This window comes from Ipomoea triloba, chromosome 1 (assembly GCF_003576645.1).
Source record: "Ipomoea triloba cultivar NCNSP0323 chromosome 1, ASM357664v1".
Lineage (NCBI taxonomy): Eukaryota > Viridiplantae > Streptophyta > Magnoliopsida > Solanales > Convolvulaceae > Ipomoea > Ipomoea triloba.
The window spans coordinates 20,865,032-20,872,089 of NC_044916.1; the positions used below are offsets into that span (position 1 = coordinate 20,865,032).

Sequence of the window (7,058 nt, forward strand, 5' to 3'; positions counted from 1 at the left end):
TTCTTTGGCTATTTGGTTGCGATATCCTACTTAAAAATCAATTGGTGATAAGTAGGTGGACATTAACCATTTAACCGCATCCCTCCATGGTAAGCGACAACGTCAAGTCTTAAATTGAGTAGGGGCTGAACTCGGCCAACCCGGCCGACGCCCAACAATTTTTCTTCCTAGCACATGCCATAACCTTTGAACACCAAGCCTAGTTGCGCAGCATGCCTGGCTCGATCCTTAGCCTCCGCGCCCATCATCTCCTTCCTGGACTAGAGTTGGCCCGACTTACGCCCATATCCATCTAGGACTGGACTCGACTTTCATATTGCCATCGATTCGAACCCGTGACCTCGACTCTAATACTAATTGATGGATCTCAGTGCTGCATTATGCTTACCCATCCTGTGACTGTTGTAAGTCAAACACGCTTAATCATAGAGTTCTTTAGCTATTTGGTTGTGATATCCTACTTAAAAGCAATTGGTGATAAGTAGGTGGACATTAGCCATTTAACCACATCCCTCCATGGTAAGCCACAATGCCACGTCTCAACTTGAGCAGGGGTTGAACTCGGCTAACCCGGCTGATGCCCAACAGGCTCGAGTGCCCATGCATGTAAACATCTTATTAGTTTTATTAGTGACTGCAAAGTTAGTTGCATTGAGTTAATTCCAGCAAAGGTCCTCTAACTATAGTGATTTTCCAAATTTAGTCCTCATCTTTTAATTTGGAAAATGTGACACTTGACTATTAAAATCTTTCCACCATTGGTCCTTCTGTCGCCCTAGCGTTAGTTAGACGTCAAATTAAGGGGTAAATTTGTCTTTTCACAGTCTAATTGTCTTCTTCCTCACCACTATTATCTTTATTTGCAGATAATATTTAATTTAACAAAATAGCTTGGGTATAACATCTTTTAAAAACATCAGATCAACTTACATTTGTGTAGCATGAAAATCTTTCTCATTGTCGCCATCTCTCCCTAACACTTTGACTACCATCTTCTTTACCTATGTCTAATTGCAAATGTTTCGCTTCTGTCATATTCCTATCATTTATACTTGAGGGAAAATCCACTGCTAAAGCATTTCATTTCTACTTTTTTAAAAAAGCATTAAAATGTAGTCCTAAGGTGAAATGAGGCCTTTTTCTTTTAAGCAATGACATTGCACCCAACAGGAAAATCGGTGTAATCAATTTCTAGCACAAGGGACATACGAGTATACAATAACCCATCAATTGACTCCACCATCCCTATTCTAACTTCTAAGTAATTGTTGGTACTTTAGAGATTGTCCCTTTTTTTGTCCTTCAAGGGACGACGTAGATTTCTAATACCAATCTTGAAAACTTTAGCTCGTGAGCGAAGCTTATATTTTGCATCATAGAGCTTTGCAAGGAACCCCTTATGATATAGGCACAGAAATTGACAACCTTCTTTTTATTGTCAGCATATCTATACCACTCAACCATTGGAGCCAATAACTTATTCATTTGGGCATTTGTATGGGTTTGAGTAGCATGAAACATTCTAAAGCATGGTTGTGGCCTTGTGGGTCTAGGTCTCTATCTCTCTTAAAGAAGTTCAGTTTTTAAAACTGTTTAATACACTACTTCAGGGTAGTTGTGACAAACACTTTTGCCACTAATCATTTTGCCACCAGTAGCAGTATATTGAAGTGTGAAATACACAACTCTACGGCACAAGACATGATCAAGAAACATAATACTACCTTTAGTTATGTGTTCAATAAGAAGGTTCTCATTATCAAGCTTAAGCATACACTTCTAATAACAGAACTCAATCAACTACCTTATCGGTTTTACTGCATCTGCGCTAGGACAACCCCTTACTCCAATCAAAATGTGACCACAAAACGAATATTATCCATTTTCCTAGTCTTATATGGCCCACTTGTAAGAACGAATTTTGGCCATGAAGTATTTCCCTAATGTTCGAATTCAATTCCCCTTCTAAGCTATTCCAAATGACATCACTCTTTGAAGGTCGATAAAATTCCAGCCGAATTAATTCCTAGAATTCCAGCCACAGCCTCAAGCACTCCATCTCTAGTATTGTGACTAAAAGAAATACTTGATTATGATAGTTGACAGCTTGGCACGAGAACATCTCATAGATAAGCAAACACTACTTTTCTTTCGCCATTTCCTACATATTAGCCTTAAAGAACAGAAGAGTATTTTCAGCAAATAACAAGTGGGAAATAAGGGGAGCCCCACGCGACACCCTACACCCATGAATATGCCCTTTAGTTTGAGCATCCTATAATAGTAACGAGAGACCATCTGCACAAATAATAAATAGATAGGGGATAGGATCTCCCTATCTCAGTGCCGGGAGCAAATGATAACCTTACTTGGCTTACCATTAACTATAACCTTGTATCTTATTGTAGAAACACAAAGCATGACAATTTCAATCCATCTTTCCTCAAAACCTAAACCCCGCATCATTTGTCTCAAACAAAAAACCATTCCATGCAATCATAGGCCTTAGCCATGGCAAGTTTGAAGGCTTCCCATCTAATTTTACCCCGATGTTTCCTCCTAAGGAAATGACCAACTTCTGAAGCAATTAGAATATTGTCAGTAATTAGCCTGCCCGACAGAAAAGCACTTTAATTTGTGACTCGAAAATGATCTCTTTCAACAAAGGTTTCATACAGTTGGCTACCATTTTTGCTGTAACTTTATAGACCACATTACACAACGCAATTGGCCTCAAGTCAAACACTGTTTCAAGCATTACATTTTTTGGGACTAATACAATATTAGCATCATTAAACTCATTCGTGAAGGATACATCTTCAAGACACTTTAGGAAAAAAGAGGTGGCATCCCCCCAACACATCTCAAAAGTGCTGAAAGAAAGCAGAAGGGTTTATACCATCAGGTCTAGGCGATTTATCTGGGCCCAAGGAGAAGAAGGTAGCTTTGACTTTTTCTGGTTCAAATGGATGAATAAGAGCAATGTTTTGGTCATTGGTGACACAAGCCTAGAGCGAGTCAACATTGAAGATTCCCAAATTCCTAGCAGAAGAGAAAATATATTCATAGTAGCTCGAAACCAAGGAATTCAACCGCTCTCCCTCCACCCAATTACCTACTCCATCCCTCAGCCTAAGTTAAAGTTTGTTCCCCTCGGGCAATGTTGTTTAGCTCTCTACTTCTAGAAGGATTCCTCTTGAGCCAACGTAACTCCAGTCTTACATCCAACTCCCTAAATCTCATCAAAGAGCCATCGTCAAACTATCCCCTCAAAGTGTTCATCTCCTTCTTTAAAGTTTGGATCTTGGCCCCAAACTTAGCAAAACCCTCGCCACCCCACTTACTCATTCTTTCTCCACAAAAACAAAGCATGTCTTGAAATCTAAGGTCCCCTGACTAGCCCCAAGCCCCCTTCCCCCCAACCACCTCACGGCAGCCCTCATCTAGTAACCATGTGTATTCAAACTGAAATATCTTAATATCCCCTTTTTCATGTGCGATCATAAATATACAAGAGTGAAGTTGAGTGGTCTAATGAAATTGTCTGGATATTGATGACCCTAGCCTTATCATTTAGCTCCCCCCCCCCCCCCATTCCCTCCTGCGAGTACCCTATCCAGCCTTTCCTCCACCCAATCCCCCGTACCACTCTCACGTTCCCAAGTTAAAAGGTAGCCTTCCATAAGAAGTGTAACTAACCCACACCCATTTAATACCTCCCTAAAACCCTCTATCAGACTATTCGGGTTTGGGATACGCCCCCTCTTCTCAGATTGTACCGTGAGATCATTGAAATCCCCTAAAACCAACCAAGGGTGTTGTGGTTGGTTCCTAAGGGTCCTAAGAAAATACTAGACCTCCCTCCTCTTTATCCTTTTAGGGAAGCCATAGTAACATGTCATTCTCCATTGACCCCTACCTGAAAGGGTAACCTCTAGATCGATGTGATTTTGCAAGAAGCTGAGCGAATTTGCCATATTATTTTTCCTCCACATGAAGGCAAAACCACCCCTAAATCCCACACTATCCACACAAAAATAGCCCTCAAAACCTAACCTCTTCTAGATTTAATTAGCCTCCCTACAAGTTCTCAGTACAGGTTGCACCGTCTCTCCCATTATTTTGTGGCTAGGACATCTATCATTATTGGTTAATCCCGGCCCCTTCTTTTTCATTCATCATTGCATAGGATTTTCTCATTTTTCACCAGCCATATGAAGCTTCTGATCGTATTCATGACTTTAAGTTTCACGTTGGGTCATACACATTAGTACAATTCAATTTTTCCTTGTGATATGCAAACTTGACTTTGAATTTACATGATCTATCATGCATCCAGATGATATCATCTTTATCTTCATCTCTTTCACTTAGTGTGTAAATTTCTAGTTTGTCTCGAGTTCCAGTTAGTAGGCATGTTTGATGAGTAAAATGGTGATAGTAAAAAGAGGGTGAAAATGTCGTTCCATTGAGGATTGGAGCTATGGCACGTACTTGTATGAATTGTAAGATTCTAGATACTAATGTATTGAAATTCAGAAAGATCCAAGCAAATTATGACTAAGTATGGAAAATAAAAGGAATGCATATTAAACAACGGATAAACTATATGTTAAAAGAATGGGTCCATATTAGGGGTATTGCTATCTTGATACACTAACAATCTCTGAATTAGGGGAAAACAATTAACCAAGGGATTATTGGCAATGCACATAAGAATTCAAGTTCAAGCTACTTTCGCAATCAATAAACAAGAATTAGAGTAGGATTGCCCACTTTCATGATGCATCAATCTTAACCTTTGAAACACACAAGCATTATAAGCCCCCAAATTACCCTTATTCTCATAGTAGGAAAATTGGGTTTGAAATTGGTTAGGCTTGAGTCTTACATCCAACTTTCATTGCTATAAAAGTTTCTCCAAAGCAAATCAATAAAAGTTGTGCAACAATTACCAACAAGAAGAATTCATAACCCAATTCAAACATAAACCCTAGGAGAACAATTCATCCCCTCACTACTATAGAAAACACTTTTAACGTCGATTTTTTAGCACTTTTAACGTCGGTTAAAATTCAACGCCAATCTGGCAGACATTGTATATAAATGATACAACGTCAATTGTAAAAACTAACGCCGTATGTATTTTTAAATTTTTAAAAATAGTCTACGACGTTGGTTATTAAGGATAACCGACGTCGTTTAGTTTTTTTTTTAAAGGATATGACGTCGGTCATTAAGAAAAATCGAAGTCATATCTAATTATTAACAAAATGAAATAAACGCAAAAATCGACGTCGTTTATTATTTAAAAAAAATAAAAATACATACGGCGTCGGTTTTCCTAAATAACCGACGTCGTATGTGGTTTTTATTTTTTAAAAATATTTTTATTGTCGATTGGTTATTATTAACCGAAGTTGTATGTTTATTATTTTTAAAAATAATAATTATACCACGTAAATAGAATGGGATGACCCGATGTAAACCTCCAGACAATGTTATGTGATGGTGTGATTATTTCTCTTTTTTTGAGAAGTGGATGGGCAGAGCACTTTATCCAAAAGAAACAATAATTTATGGGTAATTCTATTTGTACCACCCAAAATTCTATTTACACCACCTTAATAGGTTTGATAGCTTTATAGGTGGTGTAAATAGAATTTGCTATTTGCACCACCTTCATTAAAGTTGGTCAAACATTATGTTTTCTATTTAAAATATTTATTATTTATTATTTATTTATATTTCTAATTGTGATAGTATAATAATTTTGTCTATAATATTTTGTAATTAAATATTTGAGCAAATATCAATTTTGGTGCCACGACTATTAGCAAAATGACAATTTTAGTCCACATATTTAATTTCTACCAATTTTAGTCGACTATTAGCAAAATGACAATTTTAGTCCACATATTTAATTTCTACCAATTTTAGTCCCACGACTATTGTTTTAGTACCAATTTTCATCCACGACTATTGTTTTAGTGCCAAAATTCATCGTGTCGGTCACCCATTCGTTTAAAAGTGCAAAAATCTAAAACTGTTAAGGGTATTTTCGTCCTTTACAACTTAATATTCCAATTTGAGCATGAATAAATGGATTTAAGTCCTAAATTCGATCAAAATTCACAATTATTCTCCTTATTTTACCTTAATTTGAGGAGGAGAACAATGAATTATTATCAATCTTAGGGTTACATCTCTTTATTCATACTCAAATTAGGATATTGAGTTGAAAATGAAGAAAATACCGTTAAAATTTTTAGATTTCGACACATTTTAAATGGATGGATGATCGGCGCGATGAATTTTGGCACTAAAACAGTAGTCGTGGAACCAAAATTGGTACTAAAACAATAGTCGTGGGACCAAAATTGGTATTTGCTCTTAAATATTTAAAATATTGATTTTTATTATTATTTCAAATTGTGATAGTATAATAATTTTGTGTATAATAACTTTTAATTATTTTATGTAGTATCTAACGTTTTATAAATTTTCATGATATTCATTATAACTCAAATATTTTGTATGCATTATTTTATCTTATTATAATAATACAATAAATTAATTTTAAATCGCTAAAAACGGTAAAAACACATTAATATCATAATAAAATATAAAAAGAAAAATACCATTCCATTTCAATCCAATATAGCATTCTCATGAGTACAACTAAAGTGTACATACTCATTGTAAGTATTGATCCGATTCACATATGGAGTAATCCATGCATCTGCACAATCATATTTAAAATAAGCCCATTGTGGAGCAATAGTAGGCATTGGGTACCCTCCTGTCAATGTTACGTTAACATAATGATTATTATTAACTTAACCAAGGGCAATTGCTACATGCTCGTACCAAGGTGGTGGGCTAGATCGGAGTGGTAAATATGTCATACTACCAGCCATAATCAAAACATGTAGTATCACATTGTATCTGAAAGTAATTAGTACACCCATCTCCAGCATAGTCATCCAATGCTCAACTGGTGCAATCTTATCTAATTCAAAAAAAGAGTTATAGATGGTATACCATTCTTGATGTCC

At 36.4% G+C, this 7,058-nt stretch overlaps 1 pseudogene; it reads right to left on the reverse strand.

Moving 5' to 3' along the window:
- Positions 1–1,144: 1,144 nt before the first annotated feature.
- On the reverse strand, positions 1,145–1,716 carry LOC116010291 (annotated as a pseudogene).
- Positions 1,717–7,058: the final 5,342 nt, after the last annotated feature.